The 19,424-nt window shown below is 39.4% G+C and overlaps 1 non-coding gene across 1 annotated transcript; it reads right to left on the minus strand.

Annotated features, from left to right (window-relative positions):
* Positions 1–14,503: 14,503 nt before the first annotated feature.
* Positions 14,504–14,611, minus strand: LOC112739387 (small nucleolar RNA R71). Its single transcript, XR_003170325.1, has one exon. It is a non-coding gene; the product is annotated as a small nucleolar RNA R71 (small nucleolar RNA).
* Between the last annotated feature and the right edge of the window lie 4,813 nt (positions 14,612–19,424).

Below are 19,424 nucleotides of genomic sequence, written 5' to 3' on the forward strand. Positions count from 1 at the left end.
CCTTAGTTCCATCGCTGAATTAAAGTATTACTTTATTATTTGAGTTAATTTTTTATTTTAGAAGAATTTTTTTAGATTTATGAAATTGAGATTGGATTTAATAATTTTAGTATGTTTGAGACAATTTAAGTAGTATCAATTAAAAATACTAAATTATAATTTTAATATATTTTAAAAATATTTTTTTAAAAAATAAATAATCATTTTGAGGTTTATTTTTTTGGATATGCAAAGTTTGTGTGTGTTGTGCGTAGTTATGGAGAATGGACTAGACATGAATGTGGGATGAAGAAATCGGACCATTCGATTTCTTTGTTAAAAAAACTTAGGCCCACAAATTAGACGATCTGATTTGTGTGGGAGAGAAAATTTTGAATTTTGGTGTATCTAATCGGATCGTCCAATTTCAATACAAATTTTTTTTTATTTCAAAAAAGTCAAATCGGACCGTCCAATTTGATTATTATATATTTTATTTAAATCAGTCAATACAAATCGTTGGGTCTCATTTGTTATATATATAAATAAGTGTGTGTAAGTCGTATACGAGTTACCAGATCTCCTCTCCTTCTTCTTCTTCTTCCTTCAACTCCTCCACCCAGATCTATCTCTATCATTTCGTATGAGGTAAAAAAATTTACAGTGAAGTTTATATTCATGTGAGTGAGAAAAATTGATGATAGAGTCCTATTAAAAGTATATTATTTTGGTCAGATTTTATTACAAACATCTGAAGGAGTAAAATTTATTGGTAAAAATCCGTTAGATATTATTATTCCATTCACAATCTCATTTGAATAACTAAAAAGTGTGATTTGTGAAAAGATAGATTCTGAAAGGTCAAGGAAAATATCATATATTTTATATAGGTATCTGATAAACCCCATTTGTAGGGTTTATCTTGTGTTAAATTTAGAGTATTTTGCCAACCTTTTCTCACATTTACTCAATAAGATAGCATGGTTTTCGTGATTGTTCCCTAATTTGTGCCTGAATGTGAAAACATGCTTTTAGATCCTTCAATTGATAATTTCAATCTTCTTTGGATTCCACTAGATGCCTTGATGTGTTTTGTTAGTGATTTCAGATTGAAAAGGGCTAGGAATGGATCAAAGGAGTGAAGAGAAAGTATGCAAAGTGAAGAAATCATGAAAAGTCAAGAATTTGGGACGCAACCATGGATGCGCGCACGCACCAGCCGCATCCGCGCAGATCGCGCACTACTCCAGGGACGCGTACGCGTACGCGTCGATGCCCGCGCTGAATCCTTTAATGAAATCGCACCTGGCGATTTTAGAGAGGTTTTTGGCCAGTTTTAAGGCTAATCTTTGGCGAAAAAAGGCTAAAATGACCAAGGATTGAAGGGGGAAGGCATCACTCAATCATTCAATCATTCATTCACATAATTTTAGGTTTTAGATGTAGTTTCTAGAGAGGGAGACTCTCTCCTCTCTCTAGGTCTTAGGTTTATAGATTCAATTCTTCTCAATTTCAGAATTTTACCTTACTTCAATCTAGGTTTCTTCTACTTTAATTGTTCTAGCATCTTGGTTTATTCATTTCTCTTGTTAAGTGTTTAATTCCCTAATTCGGTTTATGAATTTCTCCATGTTAGATTCAATTCTCTTTTAATGTAATTTGAGGTATTTCATGTTTATTGCTTCTTCCTTCATCTGCTTTCATTGATGCTGAGATTGGCTGTTTAGATCTAATATTCTCTTATTGATTTTCTATGTTTTTATTTTGCGCATTTCAAGTGTTTGATAAAATGTTTGGGAAGATTTTAACTTAGACTTTTATGCTCTTGGCTTGGGATGGTAACTTAGGAACTCTTGAGTTGCTAATGTCCAAGTAATTGATGATTGGAGCCATTAACTCTAGTTCTCACTAATTGAATTAGTGGAGAGCTAGGATTTATGGACTTGGATTGATGTAGCTCATTTAACTTTCCTTTACTAAGTTAGAGGATGATTTAATGGGATTAATTCTTGCTAATTCTCATGTTGTGGTTAGTGATAAGGATAGAGATCCTTGACCACCAAACCTTGCCAAGACCGTTTTATCAATTGAATTTCAATGCCATTTACTTTTCCCGTTTCCTATCCAAAACCCCAAAACATACTTTTACATAACCAATTATAAGCATACTTCCCTGCAATTCCTTGAGAGACAACCCGAGGTTTAAATACTTCGGTTATCAATTTTATTAGGGGTTTGTTACTTGTGACAACCAAACTTTTGTATGAAAGGATTATTGTTGGTTTAGAAACTATACTTGCAACGGGCATTTATTATAAAATTCTAGACCACACAAAGGTCCGTTCATCAAAATGGCGCCGTTGCTGGGGAATTGCAAACGTGTGCCTTATTATTGGTTATTGTAAATATTTGCTTTTTGCTTATTTGTTAGTTTTGTTAGCTTTAGGACTTAGTTGCTTATTTTTATTAGTTTTTTTTTCACGTGCTACTATGAACTCTCACCCTTTTGGTTACGAGTTTGGTTCAAATTATGTTGTAGGGAATGGAAGCTATAATGATAACATGCATCATGGTTGGAATAATCAAAGATTGGAGGAGGCACAAGGATTTGATCAACCCTCTTAGCAACAACCTCCACCAACTTACTATGAGCAAGAGTCATTCCAAGATGCATGCCAACACAATGGTTATGGTGGACATATTCGTGACAATCATCACCCACCACAATATACCTATAAACCCCATCCTCAACATAGCTTTGAACTCCTATACTCACAAGCCACCTACTACCAAACACCCTCATATGATCCTAACCCTTATACACCGTACCAACCACCTTATGAGCAATATGAACCATATATAGAACCACCCTAATTCTAATCCAATTACTCCCAAAAATCACCACCTCCATATACACCTTGTCCATACTCATCAATCCAAGAGCCAGGTGATCCTAATTATGTTATCCAAGAGGAACAAGAGTCAAGAGATCGTCTCAAGGAAATAGTGGACCAATTTCATGCAACCCTTCATCAGCTGGAGCGAGCGGTAAATTGATTGGCTTCCCAATGTTTGGACACTCAAGAACTCCCATGGCCTCATGCGGAGAATCTGATGGAAAACGTAGCATGAAGAAGATACTAGAAACTCCAGTGGACAGCGGGGAGCATGACTTTGTACTAGAACAATTGGAGAAAGCCGTAATTATTGAAGAAGAAGAAGTGGTTGAAGACTTAGGAGATGCTGAACCTCCATGGGAATCTAGAGTTGTAGAGTATTCCTCCAATAAGCTTGAAATTGATATTGAGGAGGATAGTGCACAACCTCCAAGGCATGTTCCTTATGAAGAATTGGACGGAATAGATCAAGAGGCAAGTTTCCTTGGTGATGATGCTCATGAATCAAGCCCCCCTAGCAATGAACTTGCATCCGAAATTGAACCCTTTGAGTTTGAAGAACCTTCCCCAAGTGAATTTGAAGACGATGTCGGGGTAGACTTTTCTCAACCTCCAACTTATGACCTGAGTGACGGAAAAGAATTCGAAGAGTTCGATCAGGGCACGGTTGAAGTTGAAGAGGCTTTCAAGGAGGTGGAAGAATTCAAAGAAGGGCACAAGGGAGTGGAGCTTGTAAGGCCACTGGAAACACCTCTCCCCAAGCCATCACCATCCACCCTTTCATTCAAATGGGTAAACCTATTCTTTCTAAGCTTTATAATCCCACTGGAATATGGTTTGCTTGAGACAGATGGGCAACTTACGGCTCTTTGTGGCTTTAAGAGTAAAAGAGAGATGGTTAGCGGTTGGCAACATAATCCTAGGTCCATTATGGTTGGAAGCTCAAAGTCTAAATACAACGGTTGGTGTCGAGCTCAATTGAGCGGGTCTATGAAGTTGTTTGGACGCTTCCGTGAGAATTCAGATTGCTTGCCACCCGGTTGGAACAATGATGATCAACGCGAAGACGGGTGCAAAAGCAAGGTTTGGGACCCTGAAATTCATTTTACCAGTCAACACTCTTGGGGCCTTGTCACTTGCTTCAACTTGCTTGAAGGCTTTATGCGCCTAGTTTGGGATCCCGGACGCTACTGGAAGTACAAACGTTGGTGGGGATTCAAGGATCAGTTCAAGCACAAGCCACCATGACAAGGAGCTCATCCAATGTCCAACTTAAGGACAATAACTAAAAGTGCTAGGTGGGAGACAACCCACCATGGTATGATCTTTCAATTTTATTATTAGTACTTTGTTATTTTCATCAGTGTTAAGTCTCGCACAAATACATCCATTCTGCACTCTGCATAAAAAAGAGAGGTCACCCACGCGTGCGCGCGAGCGACGCGTGGGCGTCGCTTGCAGTCCTGCTCCCCCATCCAATGAATAGAGAGTTCTGGTGGAATCGTGCGGCCGGCGTGCTAGAGGAACAATCAGCCTCGCGCGTCCGCGTCCTTGACGCGCACGCGTCCATTGCACTTTTGGCACACCACGCGTGCGCGTGCTTGGCGCGCATGCATCGCAAGCACCTTTTGCCCTCTTTCAATCAGAACAGAAAGTTGCGCGAAAACGGCACTGGAAGCGTGCGTTTCGCACACACTCATCCCACGCGGACGCGTACATTGCGCGTCCGCATCCATGTGTATAACCCCGTTCGCGCTTAGGGGTGCTGTGCGCGTCGACGTCCATCCTCCCTTATGCCTACCCGCGCGCACGCGTACAAGCTGCGTACGCGTGGATTCAAAATGACTTAACCCAGGGACGTGAGCCCTAGCGCAGCTGCGTCCCTCATTCACCCCCACTCCCCCCAACGTCCCTTCTCCTCCCTCCTCCCTCCATAACCGCCGCCCCAAAACTCTGCAACCACCGCGCCGCCACCTCTTTCCGGCGCCAATCACCGCTGCAACCCCTCTCCCTTCTCTCCTCTCTTTCTTTCTCCCTCTCTCTCTCTTCCTTCTCACTGCCCATCTCCCTCTCACCCCCTCTGATCACTGCTGCGCCACCACAACCGCCGGCGCCCCTCCCACATCACCATCACAATCCCTCTCCTCTTCACCCAACCCTCCTCCGCCCTCTTTCTTCCGTGTCTGTCCATGCCGTCGAGCCCCCTGCGCCGCCGCGAAGTCGTCATTGCCACCACTGCTGGGCGGCATTGCCACCTCATTCCTTCCCTTTTCCAATTCCACTTCTGCATTCCAGGTTTCCGTGCCTCGCCACTGCCTCTCTGTTTTAGTTTCTTTTTTCTCTAATTTTGCTTAATTAATTTTAGTTAGTTGATTAATTCTGCTTGTTAGGTTAGCTAGAAATGCACGCTGTTAGGTAGTTAGGTTGTGGTTAGAGGATTCTAGGTCTGATAAGTGCTCCATTCCTGTTTACCTTCTTCTTGCCAGTTACTTGGTTGTTGTGTGGTCATGTCCTGTGTTCCTTTTGTTACTGCTATGCTGTTTTTCCATGCTGGCTTGCTGCGCTTTACTTGTGAAATTGAACTTGCTGCTGCCTGATATTATGCTTTAATGCCTCATATATAATTTTTGCTGCTTTTTATTTTTCGGGACCATCCAATTTACAGCTGGAATGCTGCCCAAATTTTTAGAAATTGTTTTGTTCTTCAACTTGCACCCTAGGCTTTGAACTTGCACTTTTGTTTTGAGATCTACCTATCTTACACCAAGCTCAGTTCCTAGGCTGCTTTGGTCAGCATTCCCATGTCTGTTTTGTTTCCCGTGATATGCTTTGCACCTTGACTTTGGCTCATTCTGTTGCAATGATTGATAGACTCCACTTTTGTAACCCTTTTCATTCAACTTGGTTCCTAACTTGATTTAGTTACACAACATGCATTTTAATTTTTGCAACACCAATTATCGCACATTTAGTAACCATGGCATTGTTGATGACTTGTTTCTCTCTTATATGCTTTTATGCACAAATTCTTATTTAATCATCAATGACTGCATCTACTTGCCTTCTTTGTTTATATCCTGCTGAACGGATTTTTGTGTGGTCTAGAATTCACAAATATATTCTCGTTGAAAGTATAGTTTCTAAACCAACAAGAATCCTTTCATACAAAAGTTTGGTTGTCACAAGTAACAAACCCCTAATAAAATTGATAACCGAAGTATTTAAACCTCGGGTCGTCTCTCAAGGAATTGCAGGGATGTGTGCTTATAATTGGTTATGAAAAGGTATGTTTTGGGGTTTTGGATAAGGAAACAAGAAATGTAAATGGCAAAAGAAGTAAACTAACAATTGGAAAAGCTCTTGGCAAGGTATGAGAACTAGAAGTCCTATCCTAGCTATCCTTATCAATTGCGATGAGAATTGTTCATTGCTCCCACTTAGTTAACCTCTAACTATGGAGGAAAGTCAAGTGGACGAATCAATTTGATCACTCGAGTCCTAGTCAACTCCTAAAGAAAGACTAGCTTTAGTGGAATCCAAATCAATTAGCAACTTTCAATTATCAATTACAAAGGAGTTTGATAACTCAAGTGTCACCAGTTACTCAACCAAAACCAAGAGGATAAAAATCTACTCTAGCATCCAACCAAGCATTTTCCCAAACACTTGGAAGGTGCAAAATAAAAACATAGAAAATTAATAAGAGAATATTAAATCTAAACAACCAATTACAAACATCAATGAACACAAATGAAAGAAGAAGCAATAAACATAAAATACCTCAATTTTCATTAATGAGAAAATCGAATCTAACATGGAGAATTCATAAACTAAATTGGAAAAGAAGAGAATCAATAAGAGGAATAGATAAACCAAAGTACTAGAATAAATAAGAGTATAAGAGAACTAAATTAAAGGAATATTGAACTTGGAATTGGGAAGAAATAAACCTAGAAACCCAAGAACCTAGAGAGAGGAGAGAGCCTCTCTCTCTCAAAAACTACATCTAAAACCTAAAATTATGTGAATGAGAAGTGTATGCATGATTCCTCCACTCTGCAGCCTTTAATCTGTATTTTTTGATACGTCCAGCACATGGTTCATGCACGCGTACGCGTCATGCACGCGTACGCGTCGCTGAACTTTCGCAAATGCATGCGTACGCGTGATGCACGCGTGCGCATCGCCTATCTGCATGGCAACCATGGACAATTATATATCATTTCGAAGCTCCAGATGTTAGCTTTCTAACGCAACTAAAACTGCCTCATTTGGATCTCTGTAGCTCAAGTTATGGTCAATTAAGTACGAAGAGGTCAGGCTTGATAACTCAGCAATTCCTTCAATTTCTTGTATTTCTTCCACTTTTGCATGCTTCCGTTCCATCCTCTAAGCCATTCCTGCCCTATAAAACCTGAAAACACTTAACACACATATCACGGCATCAAATGGTAGTAAGAGAGAATTAAAGATTAATAATTTAAGGCCAAAGAAGCATGTTTTCAATCATAGCACAAAATTAGGAAGGAAAATATAAAACATGCGATTTCTATGAATACGTGTGAGAATAATAGATAAAATCTACTAAATTAAGCACAAGATAAACCATAAAAAACCGGTTTATCAATCCTGCTCTATCTGTTTTCAGGATGGCTGACCGCGGAAAGACCAAGGTTACTTCTAGAAAAAGGAAGCACCCTCAAACCTCCACTCCTTCTCCCTTTGCCTACTATGCTAAGCTTTCAGAGAAGGATAAAGCGGATCAGCAGCTACTACCTACTGATACAGACAGGTTTCCTAACCTGTACTGTGAGCTCTGTTTCCTGTCCTATTGGAAGAAGAACCTCAACATTGAGAAGAAATTAGCCCTTCTCGCAGACCTCCGGCAACCCATTGAGGCCCGCATTCAGGGGCTGGGTCTCGGTTTCATTGACAGAGAGTTGGGTCGGGTGAACACCTCCTGGGTCAAGAAATTTTACTGCAACTTCTTCAGAGCGATCCTTGAGTCGGTTCACCTATGAGGCGGTCAGATCTTGGTTACGGAGGCTGCTATTGAGGTTGCCCTCCAGTGTCTACCTAGGGCTGGTGCCACAGATGCCTATGAGCAAGCAGAGGTCACCCTACATTCTATGACTTTCGATGATGAGGCTTTGAGGTGTGTCATTGCCACCTCAGATGCCCCTTGGTTGATGGATGTCGATAATAAGAAACCCAAGGGGATGCTGTTTGCTCATCTATCCAGAGAGGCTCGGACATGACAGCAGATCTTTGCCTCCTATGTCATGCCTACCACACACTTCACTGGGATCCCGGTCGACATGCTCATCCTGATCGGATGTGTTATGGAGGGGAAGGAGGTGTACTTCCCCAGATTGATCAGGAGGTATATGTGGCGAGCACATATCCGTGGCTTACTCCCATTCCCCACTCTGATCACTAGGATGGCTGAGCTAGCCGGTACTCCTTGGAGAGAGGATGACGTATCACCACCACCCCCGAATGACGGTGAGGAGGACGTTATTCCGTGGGGGACGTGGGTGCATGAGAAGCCCTCATCTCGGCGTGCTTCTAGAGCCCGAACCAGAGCATTACAAGCAGCCGGTCCTTCTTCTTCCTCCGCAGCAGCACGACCCTCCGCACCAGCAGCAGCACCACCACCACCAGCACCCCAGTCGACATATCTTGTGGTCCAGCATCTGTTCTGCTTCATAGAGCACACTGAGCGCCACATCATGTGACGCTTGGACCGCGTCGACCAGATGTTTGTGGCGCTGGGCGTTGAGTTTCCCCCTTTCCCCGACTCTTCCGCTTCTGAAGAGGAGCAGCACGAGGAGGAGCCAGCTCATCCAGAGGCACCTCCTGAGACACAGGCCCTTCTAGAGGCTCAGCAGCCCCTTGCGGAGCCTCAAACTCAGTAGCCCCCGGAGGAGCCACAGCCTATTGCCCAGCCGGATGCAGCAGTTGACCCCCTTCCTGAGCCCGAGCAGTAGCATCGAGTACGATGCTTTATTTTAAGTGTGGGGAGGTCACCGTCGTCGCCGTCGGTGGATAGCTCTATTGTGGTGAACATTTTTCTTTTCTTTTCAGACACTTATCTTTTAGTTTATGTTATTTTGCTTTGTTTTGCACTTTATGGATTATTGTATATACTAGTATTGTGGATACTTTTGTCTAGCTTATGGATTTGCACTTTTACCTTATATAGTCATTTTAGCCTTTTGGTTGTGATTAGAAATATATTTTGGATTGTTGAGACTTAGTTGACCCTTTTTATATATGAAATTTGTTCTGATTGAAAAAAATGGATAAACTAAGGAATTTTTAGAAATTCTCAATCACAACATTGCATTTAGAAACAGCTTAGTCAAACAATGAGATTTCTCAAGGAATTTATCTATAGGGCATCACCCCAATTGATGAAACTGTTGATGAACTTGCTTGAATTTTATATTTTGTGAAGCATGTTTTGAGCTAAGAACACACAACTTGTGAGATTTTGAGCCTGATTATATGGTTACATTATTTAACCATGATTTTTCTTCTTGTGTGTTTTCTTCTCTAGGAATGTAATATTTGCTTTGCTTCATTCTATATGTCCATTGTTTAGTGTATATTCATACATACATATGATTGAGGCCATCAATTGTTATTAGCTCACCTATCCCAAATAGCCTACCCTTTCATTTGCCTTTGTTTGCCACTTTGAGCCTTTTAACCCCCAATTGTTCTTTATGTCACCACATCACTAGCCTTAGGTAGAAAAATAATTAATTACCCCAATTGAATCTTTGGTTAGCTTGAGATAGAGATTGTGTGTCAATTAAGTGTGGAGAAATGTGGGAACTTTGGTTGATGAGAGTGTGGTTTGTTTTGTTGACATATATTGAAAATTTGGGTGCTACTCATGTGAGATTATGAAAAACATATGCATTGATTTACTATGCATAAAAAAATGTTTTGGTATAGGGGAATAAAACCACCCCATGTTAAGTTCAATAAAAAGATCAATGCATACGAGATGAAATAGAAGAACATTTAAATACATGAGTATGTGAAAAATACAAAAGTGAGATCATGGGTAGCTAGGCATGATTTTAGAAGCATATAGAGTGTGTGTATGTATTGGGTGAGAACTTAAGTTAGTCAAAGGTTCAATTTATAGCTCACTTAGCCATACATATATCCTCACCCCTACCTTAGTCCCATTACAACCTTGAAAAGATCTCATGATGTTTGCATTAGTACACTAGGTATTTGTTGATTGGTTAGATGAAGAGCAAAGTTTTAGAAGATATGATTAGAGGATACTAGAGTGAATCAACCCCTAAACACTTGAGTGACTAGAGCGGATACACATCCGGTGAGGGTTCGAATGCTCAATCACATGTATTCACCACTATCTTCTATATTCTTGCAAGTTTGTGAGACCTTTTGAAAATTCAATACAATTGTGGGTTGGAATTACTTCCTATTGCTTTAGCCCTTATTCTTACATTTGTTCTCTTGAAAAGTTGATTTGTTTTGACCTAAGCATTTATATCCATAATAAGTAGTTGCATTTAGGTAGTTTGCATATAGTCTAGTTGCATTGAATAATTGTCATACCCCTTGTTTTCTTCTTGGTTTAGCATGAGGACATGCTAAGGTTTAAGTGTGGGGAGGTTGACAAATCCCATTTGTAGGGTTTATCTTGTGTTAAATTTAGAGTATTTTGCCAACCTTTTCTCACATTACTCAATAAGATAGCATGGTTTTCGTGATTGTTCCCTAATTTGTGCCTGAATATAAAAACATGCTTTTAGACCCTTAAATTGATAATTTCAATCTTCTTTGGATTCCACTAGATGCCTTGATGTATTTTGTTAGTGATTTCAGATTGGAAAGGACTAGGAATGGATCAAAGGAGTGAAGAGAAAGTATGCTGATGAGCGGATAATTTATACGCTTTTTGGCATTGTTTTTACATAGTTTTTAGTATGATTTAGTTAGTTTTTAGTATATTTTTATTAGTTTTTAATTAAAAATCACATTTCTGGACTTTACTATGAGTTTGTGTGTTTTTTTGTAATTTCAGGTACTTTCTGGCTGAAATTGAGGGACTTGAGCAAAAATCTGATTTAGAGGCTGAAGAAGGACTGCAGATGCTGTTGGATTCTGACCTCCCTGCACTCAAAGTGGATTTTCTAGAGCTAAAGAAGTCCGAATGGCGCGCTCTCAATTGCGTTGGAAAGTAGACATCCAGGGATTTCTAGCAATATATAATAGTCCATACTTTTCCCGAGTTTAGACGACGCAAACTGGCGTTCAACGCCAGCTTCTTGCCCTATTCTAGAGTTAAACGCCAGAAACAGGTTGCAAAGCAGAGTTAAACGCCAGAAACAGGTTACAACCTAGTGTTTAACTCCAAAAGAAGTCTCTACACATGAAAGCTCAATGCTCAGCTCAAGCACACACCAAGTGGGCCCCGAAAGTGGATTTCTGCATCATTTACTTATTTCTGTAAACCCTAATAACTAGTTTAGTATAAATAGGACCTTTTACTATTGTATTAGAGATCTTTTTTGACATCTTTGGATTATCTTTTGATCCTTTGATCACGTTTTGGAGGCTAGCCTCTCGGCCATGCCTGGACGTTCTTATGTATTTTCAACGGTAGAGTTTCTACACACCATAGATTAAGGTGTGGAGCTCTGCTGTTCCTCATGAATTAATGCAAAGTACTATTGTTTTTCTATTCAACTCAAGCCTATTTCTTTTCTAAGATATTCATTCGCACACAAGAACATGATGAATGTGATGATTATGTGACGCTCATCATCATTCTCACTTATGAATGCGTGCCTGACAAACACTTCCGTTCTACATGCAAACAAGCTTGAATGCATATCTCTTAGCCTCCTGATCTACAATCAGAGTCTTCGTGGTATAGGCTAGAATTATTGGTGGCCATTCTTGAGATCCGAAAAGTCTAAACCTTGTCTGTGGTATTCCGAGTAGGATCTGGGAAGGGATGGCTGTGACGAGCTTCAAACTCGCGAGTGCTGGGCGTAGTGACAGATGTAAAAGGATTACTGAATCCTATTCCAGTATGATCGAGAACCGACAGATGATTAGCCGTGCGGTAACAGCGCATTTTGGACCATTTTCACTGAGAGGACGGGATGTAGCCATTGACAACGGTGATGCCCAACATACAGCTTGCCATGGAAAGGAGTAGGAATGATTGGATGAAGACAGCAGAAAAGCAGAGGTTCAGAAGGAACAAAAGCATCTCTATACGCTTATCTGAAACTATCACCAATGAATTGCATAAGTATCTCTATCCTATTTTATATTTTAATTATATTTTAATTATCAATTCACCATAACCATTTAAATCCGCCTGACTGAGATTTACAAGGTGACCATAGCTTGCTTCAAGCCGACAATCTCCGTGGGATCGACCCTTACTCACGTAAGGTTTATTACTTGGACGACCCAGTGCACTTGCTGGTTAGTTGTGCGAAGTTGTGACAAAGAACTAAAATTATGAACATGCGCATGAAGTTTTTAGCGCCGTTACCAAGGAATGAACGATCACGATTTCGTGCACCAAGTTTTTGGCGCCGTTGCCGGGGATTGTTCGAGCTTGAACAACTGACAGTTCATCTTGTTGCTCAGATTAGGTAATTTTATTTTAATTTTAAGCTTTTTATTTCTTTTTTTTTTCGAAAATTACAAAAAAAATTTTTTTTCTTCTTTTTCGTTTTTCCCAAAATATTTTTCGAAAAAATCCAAAAAAATTATAAAATCATAAAATCAAAAAATTAATTTTGTGTTTCTTATTTGAGTCTAGTGTCAAGTCATAAGTTTGGTGTCAATTGCATATTTATCTCTTGCATTTTTCGAAAATTCATGCATTGTATTCTTCATGATCTTCAAGTTGTTCTTGATGAATCCTCTTGTTTGATCTTCACATTTTCTTTTTGTGTGTTGCATTTTGTTTTTCATATGCATTCTTGCATTCATAGCGTCTAAAAAATTAAAAATTTCTAAGTTTGGTGTCTTGCATGTTTTCTTTTCTTAAAATTTTTCAAAAATAAGTTCTTGGTGTTCATCTTGATATTCAAGGTGTTCTTGGTGTTCATCTTGACATTCATAGTGTTCTTGCATGCATCATTTGTTTTGATCCAAAATTTTCATGCATTGAGTCTTTTTGATGTTTTTCTCTCTCATCATTAAAATTCAAAAATCAAAAAAATATCTTTCCCTTTTTCACTCATAATTTTCAAAAATTTGAGTTGACTTTTTCAAAACTTTTTAAAATTTAGTTGTTTCTTATGAATCAAGTCAAATTTTCTATTTAAAAATTCTATCTTTTTCAAATCTTTTTCACTTTTTCTTTCATATTTTCGAAAACTTCAAATTGATTTTCAAAATCTTTTTCTTATTTTTGTTTCATATTTTCGAATTGATTACTAGCATTTAAATTCAAAAATTTTAAAGTTTGTTACTTGCCTATTAAGAAAGGTTCAATCTTTAAATTTTAAAATCCTATCTTTTAGTTTCTTGTTAGTCAAGTAATCAGCTTTAATTTTCAAAAATCAAATCTTTTTAATTTCTTTTTTTTAAAAAATCTTTTTCAAATTAAATTTTCAATCATATCTTTCAATCATATCTTTTTCAAAACTTAATTTCAAAAATCTTTTTTTAACTTCTTATCTTTTCAAAATTTGATTTTCAAATCTTTTTCAATTAACCCCTTAACTTTTTGTTTGATTTTAAAAGTTTACTATTTCAATCATATCCTTTTCAAAACTACCTAACTAATTCTCTCTCTAATTTTCGAATTCTAACTTTAATTTTAAATTAAAAACAAAAATATTTTTATTTTATTTTATTTGATTTTTGAATTCTTCCCTCTCTCATCTCCTTCTAATTATTTATTTATCTACTAACACTTTTCTTCTACTCAAAAATTTGAACCCACTCTTCTTTTCTGTGTTCGAATTTTTCTTCTTCTATTCTTTTCTTTTTCTACTCACATAAAGGAATCTCTATACTGTGACATAGAGAATTTCTCTTCTTTTCTGTTCTCTTCTTTTTCACATGAACAGAACAAGGATAAGAACATTCTTGTTGAAGCTGATCCTGAACCTGAAAGGACTCTAAAGAGGAAGCTAAGGAAAGCTAAAGCACAACTCTTTGGAGAAAATCTGACATAATTTTTCGAAAAAGAAGGAGACATGGCCGAAACCAATAATAATGGTGGAGGTGCAAGGAAGATGCTTGATGACTTTACTACACCAAATTCCAACTTACATGGAAGAAGCATCTCAATCCCTGCCATTGGAGCAAATAATTTTGAGCTAAAACCTCAATTAGTTTCTCTGATGCAACAGAATTGCAAGTTTCGTGGACTTCCATCAGAAGATCCTTTTCAGTTTTTAACTGAATTCTTGCATATCTGTGATACTGTTAAGACCAATGGGGTTGATCTCGAGGTCTATAGGCTTATGCTTTTCCTGTTTGCTGTAAGAGACAGAGCTACAATATGGTTGGACTCTCAACCTAAAGATAGTCTGAACTCTTGGGATAAGCTGGTCACGGCTTTCTTAGCCAAGTTCTTTCCTCCTCAAAAGCTGAGTAAGCTTAGAGTGGATGTTCAAACCTTCAGACAGAAAGAAGGTGAATCCCTCTATGAAGCTTGGGAGAGATACAAGCAACTGACTAAAAAGTGTCCCTCTGACATGCTTTCAGAATGGACCATCCTGGATATATTCTATGATGGTCTGTCTGAATTAGCTAAGATATCATTGGACCATTCTGTAGGTAGATCCATTCACCTAAATGCCTGCAGAAGCTCAAGAACTCATTGACATGGTTGCAAATAACCAGTTCATGTACACTTCTGAAAGGAATTCTGTGAGTAATGGGACACCTCAGAAGAAGGGAGTTCTAGAAATTGATGCTCGGAATGCCATATTGGCTCAGAACAAAATATTGACTCAGCAAGTCAATATGATTTCTCAGAGTCTGAATGGATTGCAAGCTTCATCCAACAGTACTAAAGAGGCATCTTCTGACGAAGAAGCTTATGATCCTGAGAACCCTGCAATAGCAGAGGTGAATTACATGGGTGAACCCTATGGAAACACCTATAATACCTCATGGAGAAATCATCCAAATTTCTCATGGAAGGATCAACAAAAGCCTCAACAAGGCTTTAATAATGGTGGAAGAAACAGGTTTAGCAATAGCAAGCCTTTTCCATCATCCTCTCAGCAACAGATAAAGAACTCTGAGCAGAATCCATCTAGCTTAGTAAATATAGTCTCTGATCTATCTAAGGCCACTCTAAGTTTCATGAATGAAACAAGGTCCTCCATTAAAAATTTGGAGGTACAAGTGGGCCAGCTGAGTAAAAGGGTCACTGAAACTCTTCCTAGTACTCTCCCAAGCAATACAGAAGAGAATCCAAAAAAAGAGTGCAAGGCCATAACCTTACTTGGTGTGGCCGAACCCAGAGAGGAGGAGGGGGACGTAAATCCTAGTGAGGAAGACCTCCTGGGACGTTCACTGACCAATAAGGAGTTTCCTTTTGAGGAACCAAAGGAATCTGAGGCTCATACAGAGACCATAGAGATTCTATTTAACTTTCTTTTGCCCTTCATGAGCTCTGATGAGTATTCTTTCTCTGAAGAGGATGAAGACATTACTGAAGAGCAAGTTGCTAAGTACCTTGGTGCAATCATGAAGCTGAATGCCAATTTATTTGGTAATGAGACTTGGGAAGATGAACCTCCCTTGCTCACCAATGAACTGAATGCATTGGATAGGCAGAAATTACCTCAAAAGAAACAAGATCCTGGTAAATTCTTAATACCCTGTACCATAGGCACCATGACCTTTGAGAAGGCTCTGTGTGACTTGGGGTCAGGCATTAACCTTATGCCACTCTCTGTAATGGAGAGACTTGGGATCTTTGAGGTGCAAGCTGCCAGAATCTCATTAGAGATGGCAGACAACTCAAGAAAACATGCTTATGGACTAGTAGAGGACGTGTTAGTAAAGGTTGAAGGCCTATACATCCCTACTGATTTCATAATCCTAGACACTGGGAAGGATGAGGATGAATCAATCATCCTTGGAAGACCCTTCCTCGCCACAGCAAAAGCTGTGATTGATGTGGACAGAGGAGAGTTGGTCCTTCAACTGAATGAGGACAACCTTGTGTTTAAAACTCAAGGATCTCCTTCTGTAACATTGGAGAGGAAGCATAAAAAGCTTCTCTCACTGCAGAGTCAACCAAAGCCCCCACAGTCAAACTCTAGGTTTGGTGTTGAACCCCCACATTCAAACTCTAAGTTTGGTGTTGGGAGGTTCCAACAATGCTCTGAACATCTTTGAGGCTCCATGAGAGCTGACTGTCAAGCTATTGACATTAAAGAAGCACTTGTTGGGAGGCAACCCAATGTTATTTAATTATATATATTTATTTTCCATTGTTATTTTATGTTTTCTTTAGGTTGATGATCATGTGAAGTCATAAAAACTACTAAAAAATCAAAAACAGAATGAAAAATAGCATTCAAAACAGCACACCCTGGAGGAAGAGCATCTTGGCATTTAAACGCCAGAAACAAGCATCTGTCTGGCGTTTAACGCCAGAAACAAGCACCAAGCTGGCGTTTGACACCAGAAACAAGCATCAACCTGGTGTTAAACGCCAGAAACAGGCTACATTTGGGTGTTTAACACCAAAAATAGGCAGCAGTCTGGCGTTAAACGCCAGTATTGCATACAAAGGGCGTTTTGCACGCCTAATTGGAGCAGGGATGCTAAGTCCTTGACCCCACTGGATCTGTGGACCCCACAGGATCCCCACCTACCCCACCTCTTCTTCTCTCCTCTTCCCACTTTTTCATAACTCTCTTCCTCAAATATCCTTCACCAATCACCTCCATACCTCTTCCCCAAATACCCTTAACCACTCACATCCATCCACTCTTCCCCGAAAACCCCACCTACCTACAAATTCAAATTTATTTCCCACCCAAACCCGACCCCATGACCGAACCCTAAACCTTCCCCCACTCCTATATAAACCCCTCATTCCTTCTTTATTTTCACACAACACAACCCTTTCTTCTTCCCCTTGGCTGAATACACATCTCTCTCCCTCTTCTCCATTTTTCTTCTTCTTCTCCTTCTTTCTTTCTTCTTTTGCTCGAGGACGAGCAAATATTTTAAGTTTGGTGTGATAAAAGCATTGCTTTTTTGTTTTTCCATAACCATTAATGGCACCTAAGGCCAGAGAAACCTCAAGAAAGAGGAAAGGGAAGGCAATTGCTTCCACCTCTGAGTCATGGGAGATGGAGAGATTCATCTCAAAGGTCCATCAAGACCACTTCTATGAAGTTGAGGCCAAGAAGAAAGTGATCCCTGAGGTTCCTTTCAAGCTAAAAAAGAATGAGTATCCGGAGATCCGACATGAGATCCGAAGAAGAGGTTGGGAAGTTTTCACCAACCCTATTCAACAAGTCGGGATCTTAATGGTTCAAGAGTTCTATGCAAACGCATGGATCACTAGGAACCATGATCAAGGTGTGAACCCAAACCCAAAGAACTGGCTTACCATGGTTCGGGGAAAATACTTAGATTTCAGTCCGAAAAATGTAAGGCTGATGTTCAACTTGCCAATGATGCAAGAAAATGCACGCCCCTACACTAGAAGGGTCAACTTTGATCAAAGGTTGGACCAAGTCCTCATGGACATATGTGTAGAAGGAGCTCAATGGAAAGTTGACTCAAAAGGCAAGCCGGTTCAATTGAGAAGACCGGACCTTCAGCCTGTAGCTAGAGGATGGTTGGAGTTTATTCAACGCTCAATTATCCCTACTAGCAACTGGTCTGAAGTTACTGTAGACCGGACCATCATGATCCATAGTATCATGATTGGGGAGCAAGTGAAAGTTCATGAGATTATACCTCAAGAACTTTACAAGGTGGCTGGCAAGTCCTCCACTTTGGCAAGGTTAGCCTTTCCTCACCTCATTTGTTACCTCTGCAATTCAGCTGAAATTGACATAGAGGGAGACATCCTCATTGATAAGGACAAGCCCATCACCAAGAAAAGGATGGAGCAAACAAGAGATCATAGACCTCAACAAGAGCATGAGGAAATTCCTCACCATGAAATCCCTGAGATGCCTCAGGGGATGCACTTTCCTCCACAAAACTATTGGGAGCAAATCAACACCTCCCTAGGAGAATTAAGTTCCAACATGGGACAACTAAGGATGGAACACCAAAAGCACTCCATCATCCTCCATGAGATTAGAGAAGATCAAAGAGCTATGAGGGAGGAGCAACAAAGACAAGGAAGAGACATAGAGGAGTTCAAGAACACCATTGGTTCTTTAAGAGGAAGAAGACGTCACCCTTACTAAGGTGGACCCGTTCCTTAATCTCCTTGTTCTTATTTTTCTATTTTTCGTTTACTATGCTTTATGTTTATGTTTATGTTTGTGTCTTTATTACATGATCATTAGTGTTTAAGTGTCTATGTCTTAAAGCTATGAATGTCCTATGAGTCCATCACCTCTCTTAAATGAAAACTGTTCTAAAAACAAAAGAACAAGAAGTACATGATTTCGAATTCATCCTTGAAATTAGTTTAATTATTTTGATGTGGTGACAATACTTTTTGTTTTCTGAATGAATGCTTGAACAGTGCATATGTCTTTTGAATTTGTTGTTTATGAATGTTAAAATTGTTGGCTCTTGAAGAATGATGAAAAAGGAGAAATGTTATTTGATAATCTGAAAAATCATAAAAATGATTCTTGAAGCAAGAAAAAGCAGTGAATACAAAAGCTTGTGAAAAAAAAAGAAAAAAAGAAGAAAGAAAAAGAAAACGCAAGCAAAAAAAGCCAAAAGCTCTTAAAACCAAAAGGCAAGGGTAATAAAAAGGATCCAAGGCTTTGAGCATCAGTGGATAGGAGGGCCTAAAGGAATAAAATCCTGGCCTAAGCGGCTAAACCAAGCTGTCCTTAACCATGTGCTTGTGGCGTGAAGGTGTCAAGCCAAAAGCTTGAGACTGAGCAGTTAAAGTCAAGGTCCAAAGAAAAAATAGAGTGTGCTTAAGAACACTGGACACCTCTAATTGGGGACTCTAGCAAAGCTGAGTCACAATCTGAAAAGGTTCACCCAATTATGTGTCTGTGGCATTTATGTATCCGGTGGTAATACTGGAAAACAAAGTGCTCAGGGCCACGGCCAAGACTCATAAAGTAGCTGTGTTCAAGAATCAACATACTAAACTAAGAGAATCAATAACACTATCTGAATTTTGAGTTCCTATAGATGCCAATCATTCTGAACTTCAATGGATAAAGTGAGATGCCAAAACTATTCAAGAGGCAAAAAGCTACTAGTCCCGCTCATCTAGTTGGAGCTAAGTTTCATTGATATTTTGGAATTTATAGTATATTCTCTTCTTTTTATCCTATTTGATTTTCAGTTGCTTGGGGACAAGCAACAATTTAAGTTTGGTGTTGTGATGAG

This window comes from Arachis hypogaea, chromosome 13 (genome assembly GCF_003086295.3).
Source record: "Arachis hypogaea cultivar Tifrunner chromosome 13, arahy.Tifrunner.gnm2.J5K5, whole genome shotgun sequence".
In the NCBI taxonomy this organism is placed as follows: domain Eukaryota; kingdom Viridiplantae; phylum Streptophyta; class Magnoliopsida; order Fabales; family Fabaceae; genus Arachis; species Arachis hypogaea.